Below are 13,779 nucleotides of genomic sequence, written 5' to 3'. Positions count from 1 at the left end.
GAGCTTGAAAGTTGAGAAGAAAACGTCTATTGTTTTAAGGCAGACAGCTAAGAGACTCATGAATGAACAGAGGCCCCTCCTCATGTTAACCCCACCCAATATAAAAATATGCCCAGGGTGGGCCATGGTGGCTCAGCAGGCAAAGATCTCGCCTACCACGCCGGAGACCCAGGTTCGGTTCCCGGTGCTTGCCAGCAAAAAAAAAAAAAAAAAGTGTGCCCAATGAAAGGTGCTTACCAGAGTTAGTCAGTGGAAGAGAGAGCCTGAATATGTAGGCTAGCAGAAGTGCTTCCTCCTAAAGACAGAGATACTGAAGAAAAAGACAATTTGTGAGCCAAGGTGAGAACAAGAAGAGATGAAAAGGCCCATGCTCCCACCAACAGTACAATTGCACATTGTGAAGACCCTTAAAATGTTCAAATTAAGGTATTTTGCTTTTAATATTTTTCCTTGGTACATACTCAAAGTATGTACTTATGTGGTACATCAACTATTAGTGAAGTGATTTTATTACCCACTCCATCTATGAGTTGTTATAACAAGTTAATATCAGCTGAATGTTCTTATAAAAATAAATATTTGACTGTAGTTTATTTTTTAAGTAACTTACTAATTTCATTTCTTAGTATAATGCATTTCTCATATCTCTTATGTTTTATGATTATTTAAGCTTTTTTTCTTAATTAAAACAATTACTGCATTTTAGTCTACATATGTCAGTGGACTGGCTTAGAAAGGGCAGAAGTGAGACCAAATTTGCGAGAGCTTCCCCATGACTATTGAAAACCAGGTTCTTCTCCTGAACAAGGATCATAGATTTGCTTGAGATAGTATCAAATAACTGTCAACAATTTCAAGGGTCATGATTATTAACCACATCAGAAAAGATCATGTTCAGCTCTCAGAGATAAAACAAACAAAACAGATAAATATGTGGCTTAAAAGATGGATATATAGTTTTCTTCATGTAAGACTCAGGGCTAGTGTGGAGGCAGGAATCAGATTTATTCAGTCTTATTTTTCTCACATCTTTGTCTTCTGTTCTTAAGATTACTGCATGGCCCAAACTCTTATTTCACCTTCTGTCATCACATTTGCATTTCAGAAAACAAGAAGAAGGCACAAATGACGAAAGGATGTAAAGCGGGCATCAGCTGCCTTTTAAGCAAAGCATTTGGAAGCTGCCATATTGCAATTAGGTAAACGTAGGTATGGGAACACATCTAGCTGCAAGGGAGGCTGGAAGGGTTGAAATATTTTCAGTGGCCAGGTCCCAAGCAAAGTGTGAGTATTGACAAAGAAGAGAATAGCTACTGGAGATTAAGTATTGTTCTCCATATGAGAACAACTGTTGGTCCTTGAACTTTGGAAAATACAGGCTATAGTTCACAAGTCTTCATTCCTTGTTGAAGACTCAATGACTGCTTTCAAAGGGCTGGATTCTCAACAGCAGCAGCCCAATTATTCAATCACTAGATGAATGGAATTTTAAATGTAATATTTTCTGTCTTGCTCCTTTTAGCTTTGATCAACCTGTTTTTATGATCTGAGCATTTTATTAGCACATGATTGTGTTGTGATTCTTGTTTCCTTTATATTTCTGAATGATCATCTATTTGATTATTTTCTCTTGTTTCCCTTAACTTCATCTCTGTGGGTAAAATTAGGTGTGAGCTAATTAGCTACTGCATTCTGGTTCACTGTAACTTATCCTTCTCTTCTTGCTTGGGTTTCAGAATAGATTAACCATAACCATTTATTACTTGGCAGGTTACTTTTAAAAGATCACAAATCTTTCTGTAGAAATACAACACAGATCTACATAAGTTCATATGTTAGACATAACAGGTTATACTTTGGAATTAATTCATTGGAAATCCATAGAACTTTCCTGAAAATCTATGTTTAAGATTATTATTGCTATAAAACTACAAATCTATTTGCTCCTATCAAAAGCAAAGAACAGTTAGTTTAGGGCTTTTTTAATAGTTGGCATTAGTAAATTTAGCATGTATGGTTCTTCCATTCTTTGAGGGATTCAAATGCCTATAATTAGCATGAAGATAAACTTACCCACCTCCTAAAGAGGTTATGGAGATTACATGATATTATACTTGAAAACACCCAATAGGAATTTAGCCATATGGCTGCAACACTAGAAACTGGATAAATCCAATTGACTTGTGAGGAAACCCAGCCAACTTCCCAGCAACTATATCTCAATTAATGAAGTTCATAATTGTAAGGACTATAGAATTCTGAGTATGTATCTATTAGGAATACCAAAGATATGCAGAATTATACCAACTTCATGGATGTCAGTCAAATGCCTGGATAATATAATACCTCATAATTAAGAAACAGGGTAGTCAGTTATGTTGGAAGCTGTATAATGCTTATGACTCTCCAGATCTTTGCTAGAAAATTCTTCAATAGCCAGGTGAATAGAGAGAACATTTGTCTGCTCAGATAAATACAGGTCAAAAGTAGCAATTTTTGGAATGGGGCAATATTAAGGTTTAGAGTAAGTAGTATTCATTTATTAAAATGGTCCAATGGCTAATAATTTTAATGATGCCCATTGTTTTAGTTTGTTAATGCTGCCAGAATGCAATATACCAGAGATGCACTGGCTTTTAAAAAGGAGATCTACTTAGTTAAAAATTTACTAATTTGGGAAGGCGCACAGCAACATCTACTGGCCTCCTCTCCTGGCTTCTGGTTTCAAGCAGCTTTCCCAAGGGCGTTTCCTTTTTGTACCTCCAAATGCCTGCGCCTGTGCCTGTGCCTGTGTTGGCTTTGAGCTCTGAGCTGAGTTGTGCTGGACTGTACTGAGAAAAACTTCTCTCTCCTGACATCCTTAAATATCATTCATTGTGGAAGGCACTTCCCCTTAGCTGACTGCAGATTATAATCAGCCATAGATGACTTTCAGATGCTGATGATTTAAGTCCATAGCAACAGAGTGGGAATCTTCACCTGGCCAAGTTGTCACATGAACCTAACTACGACACCTATTATTAAGGACATGAAAATAAATGCTTCTCCCCAATCTTTGGTTTAGCTCATTATTTTGGTTACTATATGGCTAAAGAGTCTATTATGTACTAATTATAGCTTCTAATATATTTATGGAAATCAGTAATTTAGTTGGAGGTGGGGCAATCAGACTGAATAATTAATATTGGAGCAACCTCCAGCTGTCTACAAAACAGTGTTTTATGCATTTTTCTATGGTGAACTCCTACTTCCAGGAGTTTTAGCTCGGCTGTCTCTCATGACTTTACCTAGATGACTGCCATGAATCTCCATCGAGACTTTGATCCCCAAGCATAAATAGTTATTTAAAAAATTTAAGTCCTTTGATGAAAGTTGGATTTGTGCTTATGAAAGTTATCTCTAGGCTGTAAATTGAGATTTCTATTTAAGGTTAATGAGGTGGGGCCAGTGAAATTTTTGTATTGAGTACATAAAAAATTATCTCAAAATTGGACTTTAAGAATATATTGGGGGAGCTTAAGGAAGCTCCTTATATCTTGTGAATTTTATGAATGTTCCTTCTGGATAATTGTTGCTACATAGGTTGAATTTATCTGCCAACAAGTAAGAGCTAAATCAATACAGTTGGATGAAAGAAAGAAAGCATATGATGCTCTTGAATGTAGAATTCATTGCCTAAGTTGATAGCAAGTAAGTAAATAATGTTGAAATACAGCCAACCTCACTATATGCTAGGAAGCAAAGAAAAACTGAGAAAGCTAAATGATCAGAGCAAACTTTGGTGCCATGTTTGTTGTTGCCTTAATTAGCACTAAGCTTGCAATGCCAGTCAAAGGACTTGGAAGCTTAGATTAACACACTAACATTTCCAATAGTGTTTCATTCCAATTTGGAACTTTTGGATCTTATATTTCTCATTGTGTTACATGTTTGTAACCTTTCTCTAATCATTATAAAATGAGACCTGTTTTGAATGTTGTTTAAAAATGTTAACTTGCTGCTGTCTCTTACACTTTGGCTCCGTCAATATCTTAATATCTATAAAGAAGGAATTTGTGAAAGTGCCAATGGGCAGCATGAAGTTATTTTTTAATAAAAGGAGACTTATAATCTGAGGCTGCCTCAGTGTTTTAAAGTCCTTGATAAAAGTAGTATAACAACAACAACAAAATTCTTTCTTAAGTTACCATGAATATTCAGTCAAAAATTTTCATTCTCTCCTTGCTTAAACATTTCTGCTCTCTCCTTGTTTAGAAATTTCAAATACCTATTCCTCTCTGAAGACATTTCCATTGCTTGAGGCACTACATTGGATATTTCAGTATTTTTAGCTGGTAGAGGGTTCCCTTCTCAAAAAGGATCTTGTCCCTAGGGAAGGTTTGGAGATCCTTGGCAGAGTGATAAAAAAAAGTGCTGCAGGGTGAAGACACACTTCACGATAGCTCATCAGCTGGCAATGCTGGGCCACAGTTCTACAAAATGGACACTCCCGCTTTGTCTTAATTTTTCTTTGTCAATAGGCTAATGACTAGACATACATTTTCACGCTGCATCATTAGGACTTTCTCACACACACACGTACACATGCAAACAGTCACTCACAAAGCTAATTGAAGATATAATCACGGTACTACATGTAATTTGCCATCCCCTTGCTTGAGTCTGTTAGTGACCATGTCGCTACAGGCTATCATTTTTATTGCCAGTGGGAGTCAGTGATAGGCATAGAATTATTGCCTGATAATGACACCATTACTGTATGTCACCACTGTATTTGGACTTGGGGCTATTTGTAACTTATTTGATTCCCAGTGCAGAGCAGTAACTGAACAGAGTATTCTAAATGTGCACATTTGTTATCCAGATACCATAGATCAGGGTCAGCTGGGAAGCAGCAGACAGTGTGTTCAGGGCTGCTGTAAACTCATGTTGAGTAATGTCTGTGCACCCAACCCAACACCACTCACTCTTGGCATTTTCAGATGGCATGAGCCTCTGTGCTGGTGATTTGTACATATTTGTGATTGAGCGTAGGTCCAGTAAGGGAAACCATATGGTTTGCCGTTCAAGTCTGATGCATTTGCTAAGTAACAGATGCAAAATCGAGCACACCTGGAATTCAGAGGCAGAAGCCCTGACAGAGCAATCTGTCGTGTAACACCATATATGCTTGAGGATCTGTGGGGACAGAATCCCTACAGAAATAACTTGCCTTGATTTAACCCACATCTTAATACATAACCTGAATTGCCTGTTGAGCATTTATTTTTTCATGGCTGACTACATTTGTGCTCTCATTACTTTTCTGTGTTGGTTGAATAAATATGGTAGTGAACAGTTTATTTGAGGGAATAGAAAGGGTAGGTGGTGTCATTTGAGAATATAGTCAACACCTTTAGGTGCATTGTTTTACAAAGTTGTAACAGGGTCTCTTTTGAATATAGAGGGTGCTCTTCCATATGCTGGGTGCTGCATTCGACTTGCTGAGTTTTGGGTGATTGAGTGTGGTAGCTTCTTTTTTTGTTTCATTTTGATGCTCTATTGGTAATGGCAACTCCCTGGGACTGAGGTTGGATGGTGGCACATGTGTTACACATACTGGGTTATTTAGGCCAAATATTGTGGTATAGAACTTGGAGTTGGGACTAAGTGCAACCTAATTCTAATGCATTTATGGGTGAAAATCCCTTATATCTCAGTAACTCTGAACGACCAATTATAGAGAGTTATAGGCACATAGCAACACAGATGTTTCATGATATAGGGATACATAGAAAAGATATCTAGAAAACTCTTTGGGCTGGGGTGGCATGGGCAACATGTGTGCCACCATGTAAGGGCATATTAGCTCATATTGAAAGAAATTTTGGGATTATTTGCTTATGGAAAAGAAGAGAACAAAAGAAGAGCCAAACTCTCTATAGTGGTCAAAGATATGCTCCTGTGTTTAGCAATTGCGTTAGGTTAAGGGACAGTTACCATGTAGATTAAGAAGAAACTGCAAATATTGACATTTTATATAGTCTTATATGAGAAATTAAGGTATCATTGCTCTTCAATTAGTACTATATTCTAATAACAGAGTAAGAGAGCAAAAAAAAAAAATGAATCAAACCATTTTTTTAAAAGAAGTAAGACCCAACAATGGGCTATTTTTTTATGAGAAGATACATTTAGAAAGATACTTCTTAAAAGTGGAATGACATTGAGAAAGAAGTTTCTATCCTGAGACAAATCTGGACAGGTCATCCAGACGTTAAGGAGAGCAAGACAATAAGTGAAATGACTGAACTATGGAAGGTTTTGCATTATCTTGATCCAAGGACAGTCAAAACCAAGGACTAATCTGACCCGGTAGAGTTCAGGTTCTTGATCAAAGTGGCACAGCCCATTCCTGTTGCTTTGGTGATAGGACCTTCACCTCATGGTGATGGCATTATAATTAGGGAAAAAACATGCAAATTTGGAGAGGGGGGCAGCTAATTACTGCTACCTTGGAAAAACTGTGAAAGGAATTTGGGAGAGTTTTGTTCCACAAAGAATGTAATTGAAGTATGAACATTACTTATACAGAGAAAGATTAATGAGATTATGTACCCAAAAGAACTTTCAGGTATTGCTGATCCATTCATATGCCAACTCATTTTTATCATGTTAATATTCCATATCTACCTTTTTTTCCCTTGGTACTCACCATCGCTATGACAGCTTGGAAGAAGAACCCAGCCATCAGGAACCCATGACTTGGAAATGGCAGAACTTATACTCTTGAGGTCCTGGGAAGAGTTCAGGAAAACCTTGGTAGTTGCTGCTGGGTTCTCCACCATCCTTGACATCAAAACCATAAAATCCTCCACAGTCTGTGTCAGCCTAGCTCATGCTCTTTGCTTTCATAGTGGCATGCATTTGGAAGATACTTACCAGGATATATATTTTGTTTCCCTAGTAACTATGCCATGTAACATTAAGTATGTCTTGAGCGGTTGGGAAAAGGGTCAAGGTTATTTTGAGACAGTTTTAATTATTTAATATAATTATAATAATTTAATATAATTATTAAACATTAAACTAATGTAGTGTTCAGTGTATGCCAGTACTGTTTTAGCCATTTTACCAATGATATCATATTGTCATAGGTAAAATTAGGTGGGTAATTCTTACTTATTTTGGGTTCAGTCACTCAGATAATTGATGAACTTGTTATGTATGTGGTGGGAAAGGGAGGTAGCAGAAATGTTTAACATGTTGATGTGGAGACAGCTGACCTAAAAATCAGTATTCCCTCAGGCTTCCTTACCTGTGGTCCCTTATGAGTCCATGAATGGGCTTTAGGGGATGCATTTATGCAAAGGTCTGCTTATATTTTGGGGGGGGGGGGGGACAGTATATATTCTTCATTAGACTCTCAAAGGCATCTGTGACTCATGATGGCAGCAGTTCACAATGCTTAGCTTCTGTCATCTCTTCCTTTTAGGTCCTGTCTTATCCAAACAAATGGAAGAGAGAAATTAAAATATATGCTATCTAAAATGCATGCAGAATGCAGATGGATAATGTTGCAGTAGAAGGATTTTAGTTGAATTTCCTCTCTCAAAACCCATCAAAACCAGCAATATCAGCAAGAAAGAAAAATAAAGGTGAAACTCTTTAAAAACTATTGTCACACAAATGTTTATAGAAGCTTTATTCATAATTGTCAAAAATTGGAAGCCACCAATGTTTTTTGTTATAATTGGAGTCATTACACTATTTAACATCATGAATTATACAGTACATATTGATGCCCACTTCCAATTCATCAAGTTTTTCTACCTTCAGATTTTTTTAAATTATGTGCAATTACTTCACCAGGGTTTATAGCATTTACATTTTTCTACCACGTCTCCCATTGGTTCATGCCAGCCAGAATGACCTTTTGACTATTTCTGAACTCTGCCAAGATTATCCCTGCCTTAGATTCCTTTTACTACTTCTCCTTCTTCCTGGCACATTTTGCTCCCAAACATTTTCCAGGTTAGCATATTCTTGTCATCCAAATCTCAGCTCAGTTGTCACCCCTTCAGAGAGGCTCTTCTGAACCTTGATTCTAGGGGGCACCCCATGCTAAAGATACCAGCTCAGTGTGACATATTTGGATATATAAAATACCATTGCTATAATAACATACTGCTTTTATACATTTCCTATATTAGAATTTTGTGATAAGATTTTGTTTAGCTTTTATTTATTGTATAATATATATATACACAAAGCAAAGAAAGAAAAAAGCAGTAGTTTTCAAAGCACACTTCAACAAATTATAGGACAGATCCCAAGAGTTTGTAATGGGCTACCACACCATCACCATCATCTTAGAGTTTTCCTTCTAGCTGCTCCATGACATTGTAGGCTAGAAGGAATAAACATTTTTTATCATCACAATCAACTTTTTTGTGTGTGAAAAATAACATATATACAAAAAAGCAATAAATTTCAAAGCACAGTGTAATAATTAGTTGTAGAACAGATTTCAGAGTTTGGTATGGGTTACAATTCCATAATTTTAAGTTTTTACTTCTAGTTGCTCTAAGATACTGGAGACTAAAAAATAAAACAATGTAATGATTTAGCAATCATATTCATTTGTTAAACCCTAACTTCTCTGTATAATTCCACCATCACCTTTGATCGTTCTATCCCATTCTTTGGGGGTATTTGGACTATGGCCATTCTAACTTTTTCATGCTGAAAGGGGCTGTCAGTAATATCGGATAGGGAGATGGAACTAGCTAATGTTCTGGAGAGGCTGGCCCCTCTAGGTTTCAGGACTTTTTATTTGGTCCCATCTGAAGTTAGTAGGTTTCTGGAAACTTACCCTAGTGCATGGAACATTTGTAGAATCTTACATATTGCTGTAGGTTGTTCTTTAGGATTGGCTGGACTGGTTTTGGTTAGGGTTTGGCACGTTATGCTAGGTAGCAATGTCTAACTGAAGTTTGTCTAAGAGTGACCTTCAGAGTATCCCCTCGACTCTATTTGAACTGTCTCATCCACTGATAACCTTATTTGTTCCAGTTATTTTTCCCCTCTTGGTCAGGATGGCACTGTTGATCCTATGGTGCCAGGACCAGATTCATCCCTGGGAGTCCTCTCCCATACTGCCAGGGAGACTTTCACCCCTGGATATCATGTCCCACGTAGGGGGAAGGACAATGATTTTATTTGCAGAGTTGGGCTTAGAGTGAAGCCACATCTGAACAACAAAAAAGGTCCTCCAAAAGTAACTCTTAGGTATACCTATAGGTAAGCTAAGCTTCTCCGCTACATACATAAGCTTCACAAGAATCAGCCTGAAGACTAAGGGCTTGGCCTATTGATTTGGGTCTCCCTGATGTTTGACTCATTATCAGGGATTTCCTTGGTGATAAAGTTTATAGCTCCATATTCTTTCTCCCTTCCCTCAGGGGACTTTGCCAATACTTTTTGATTGTTTGCTTAATATAATCTAGGATGTATGCAGGCATTACATTAAGCTATCCATGATTAAAAAGCCCTCATTCTTTTTCTGGGCTCCCTTTGTTTTAATTGTTTAAATGAGCTATCCAGACAGGTTGAGTTAGATTATGTGCTACAGAAAATTTAGGTTCTGGACAAAATAATTTTTTTTTTCCTTTAGTCTCAAAGAGTAGATGAGGTTCTAGGATATTGGCAATGTCTTCTTTACCCCTGTGTTCTGAATTACCTTAATCCCTGCCTGATCACCTTTTTTTTTTTTAATTAAATTTGAAATTAAAAAAAAAATAACAAACAGACACAAGCATTCTTAACATATGATCATTCCATTCTACATATATAATCAGTAGTTCACAAAATTGTGATAAGATTTTGTTTGAAAAGAAAAAAAATCTGATTTATTTTAAAACAAAGCACTAATTGAGATCTGTATGTAAGCCTGGGTTGTTTAAACAAAAAAAAGATGAGAAGAACCTATCCAAAAGCTGTATTTATTTCTGCACATCTTACCCATCATTTAGGGAAGAAAAAAAACATAAATTTTTGGTGGGGATGATAGGGGGTGAGGTGGACTGAGTAAGTGCTGTGGAAAAATGGGTTAAGGAGGCACAAAGTCTGAACTATTCAGATATGCTGATTATATTTTTGCTAAAATTACTGAGGTTTACAGTCTAGATTGCTCTGGTAGATAAAAATCTAATCAAATACTAAGTGTTCCCCAATTAATGTTCCTGCTTCTTTTGATAAAGTTTTAGACTTTCTTCACTGAAATTTAATCTTGCAGTTTCATTTCTCAATTATTCTAATGATCTATACTAATTATCTTAATACGGGCGCAATATATGTATTTGTACTGTTTTCTGCTTAGTTTTACAATAGGTATGAATGCCATTTTATTACGTGATTCTTATTAATATTTTGTAGGCTTTTGGCAGTTGTAATTTTTACCATCAACATCTTTGCCTTAAGGAATTGAGTGATATTCTGCCTGTATTTCTCTCCTTCCCACTTCATTTCTATTATTTAAAATTTTTACCCAAGGTCTTTGATCAGTCTTTTATAAATTTTAGCTTTCTGTTTCTTTCAAGACACTGAAATATGGACAACATTGTCAGTATGTCTCCTAGCCTTTCCTACACTCATGAATTCAAACACTTTCTTCCAACTCATTATATTAAATAACATCTTTAATTCTAAATTATTTTTACATTGATCATGAATGTCTTTCTACTGGTGGGACCTATAAACTAACACCATATGATAAATTTTAGTAGCTAATGGCCATTGATATGACAGGACGAAGAATTGTTCTTGCTGTGAATCAATTTTTCTTTGGATATGGGAGTTATTGAACCCTCAGTCTTTGTTTTGGGATTTGATACATTTTGATTAATAATATTCTCAAAGCAGTTGTATATGCTTATTTTTAACTTTGTAAGTAAACATGCATCTCAGAATAAGCTTTTTGTTCCCCAATAAATTAGTTTTTAAATGGCTATCTAATCTAGCTTTCAGTAACTGGATCTAAATTTACTCCCTGAACTCAAACACTAGAAGTATTAATACTATAATAAGTTTGATTATTGTTCCCAGTTTCCATTTTCTTCATGCTAAAGAATCATGACTTTTGCCATGTATCCTTATAGTACCTCTCACATAGACTGGGTGGACTATATTTCCTTGCCTACTTGACATTGGACCCCCATGCAACTTGCTTTGGCCAATTAAATATGAAAGTAAGGAGAAGCTTTATATGTGTCACCATTTGTTGCCATTTGGGTGGCCCCCTGTGCTTTTGCCTTCTGCCCCAGGTAGGCTTTACCTCACAATAATAAAGAAATGTGGAGCCAGCCGGAATTTGACCTGCAGCCTGGAGTCCAGTCAAAGCTGGGGGAACCCATGTGAGACCAGTCAAGATCAGCCAAACTGCAGTTGACACATTGATTTGTGAGTGAGAAAAATAGATGCTTATTGATGTAAGCTTCTGAGTTGTGGGGTTTTTTTTATGCAGCATTAGTGTAGTAATAGATGACTAATCTGATCAGTTTTAAAAATAGGCATCTTTATCTACATTCTGGACCCCACAAACACAATTGCTTTGTTTTGCAGATAAACTGATTTGGGTTCCAGTTGTGCTTCTGCCACTCACCAGCTCTATGCCATTGATATGTTTCTTAATCTCAGTGATCCTAATTTTTCTGTTTTATAAAACTTAGATAATAATATCTTTTCTATAGGACCAAAGATACATGTGAATTAATTGAGTACAAATATGAACACTAAATAGGTATTTAATAATAGTAATTGTTATTTAATATTCACATTGGATTTATTATTAATTAGCATCATTCTAAAATGTCTTATTTACCAATTTATATGTCCTTACTTTGACTTTTGAAAATTAATTCAAATCTCATTTTAATGCAGACTCTTGAAATAGATTTCATTAAATTAAAGAGTCAGATCCTATTATAATTGAGTTTTCATCATACCATCAATAAATATTTATAAAGTATGCATGAAATCTTGGCCAGGGTAGCAGATCAGACAAGTAAGTACCAAGATCCTTATTTTTGTGAGTCACAAGTCAGTCAAGATGAAGCCATTTCAGACTAATCCATGGCTGGTGAAGAAGAAAGCTGGGGAGGGAAGGGAAAACAGTGGGGAGAAGAAATGAATCTTCGATTCATTAATGAAAAGTTTAGTTTGAAACAAGATATCAAAATTATCCATAGACAAACATCAATGACTGCAAATAAACCAGGCATATATGAGGCAGTTAGATACACATTTCTGTGGAAAACACCGCCTGTATACCATCCTGTTGAGGAAAAAGACTAAACTGAGTAAGCACTGGTTGGTCTTTAAAGTAGAGTCCAGAGTGGATATTACCCTTGTTTCCAAAAAGCATAAGTCATGTCTTACACATGGAATCATATGTAAGTATCAGGCACTATACATCAGGGCAGATTAATTGGTGAATAAGACAGACATGGCCCTGCCTCCATGGAGTCTACAATCTTTCATGGAGACACAGAGGCTTTCTTTCTTTTTTTTGTAAATATTTTTATTGAGAACTCTTCACACGAATACAGTCTATCCATGGTATACAATCAATGGCTTACAATATCACATAGTTGTGTATTTGTCACCACAATCATTCTAGAACATTTGTATCACTCCAGAAAAAGAAATAAAAATAAAAAATTCATATATCCCATACCTCCTACCACTACCTCTCATTGACCACTAGTATTTTAATCTACCCAATTTATTTTACCCCTTATGCTTCCTATTATGTATTTTTATCCATATTTTTTTTACTCATCTGTCCATACCCTAGATAAAAGGAGCACTAGACACAAGGTTTTCACAATCACACAGTCACATTATAAATGCTATATCATTATACAATCATTTTCAATAATCAAAGCTACTGAAACACAGTTCAAAAGTTTCAGTGCTTCCCTCTAGCCACTCTAATACATCATAAACTAAAAAGGGATATCTATATAATCCATAAGCATAACCTCCAGGATAACCTCCAGACTCTGAAATCTCTCAGCCACTCAGACTTTATTTTGTCACATTTCTTTCTTCCCTGTTTTTGGTCAAGAAACCTTCCTCAATCCCATGATGCCAGATCCTGGCTCATCTTAGGAGTTCTCTCCCAGGTTGCTAGAGAGATTTACAGCCCAGGCATGTCCCATGTAGTGGGGAGGTGATTGAGATCACCTGTTGAGTTGGTTTAGCGAGAGAAGCTATATCTGAGCAACAAAAGAGGTTCTTGGGGGCATAATTATAAGTTGGTGTAGTTTCTCTCCTTTGTAGGAGTAAGGTTCATAGGGGTGAGCTCAAAGATTGAGGGCTCAGCCTGTTGAATCAGTTGTCCCTACTACTGGTGAGAATATTGGGTATTCCCCAAATGGGGAAGCTGAATATTTCCTCCTTCCTCCCCAATCCCCCAAGGGGACTTTGCAAATACTTTTTTGTTCATTACCCAAATTATTCTGGGACATATCAGGGCATCACACTAACCTTGACAAACCAACAAAATCACATGCCCTATTCAAGATTCCATGTATGGGCCACAGTGGCTAAGCAGCAAGAATGCTTGCCTGCCACACCAGAGGACACAGGTTCGATTCCCGGGGCCTGCCCATGTAAAAATAAATAAATAAATAAATAAAAAAAAAAAAAAAAAAGATTCCATGTAATTATGGTATTCAAACTGATCATACAAGTAAATTTAAAAATGTACTACACAAAATATGTTTTGCACAAAAT

The 13,779-nt window shown here is 36.4% G+C and overlaps 1 long non-coding RNA gene across 4 annotated transcripts in view; it reads left to right on the top strand.

Moving 5' to 3' along the window:
• LOC143679336 (uncharacterized) overlaps positions 1 to 13,779 on the top strand; it is a 364,318-nt gene that overhangs the window by 41,733 nt on the left and 308,806 nt on the right. For 2 of the 4 annotated variants that reach the window (XR_013173663.1, XR_013173662.1), the window contains exons 2-3: positions 1,106 to 1,199; positions 7,475 to 7,637. This is a non-coding gene — a long non-coding RNA (uncharacterized LOC143679336). The remainder of the gene's footprint in view (positions 1 to 1,105; positions 1,200 to 7,474; positions 7,638 to 13,779) is intronic. The other 2 variants (XR_013173665.1, XR_013173664.1) reach the window with 1 other exon arrangement.

This window comes from Tamandua tetradactyla, chromosome 4 (assembly GCF_023851605.1).
Source record: "Tamandua tetradactyla isolate mTamTet1 chromosome 4, mTamTet1.pri, whole genome shotgun sequence".
NCBI classification, from domain to species: domain Eukaryota; kingdom Metazoa; phylum Chordata; class Mammalia; order Pilosa; family Myrmecophagidae; genus Tamandua; species Tamandua tetradactyla.
Note: the sequence above shows the minus strand (reverse complement) of the source record. Positions and strands in the feature narration are given on the sequence as shown.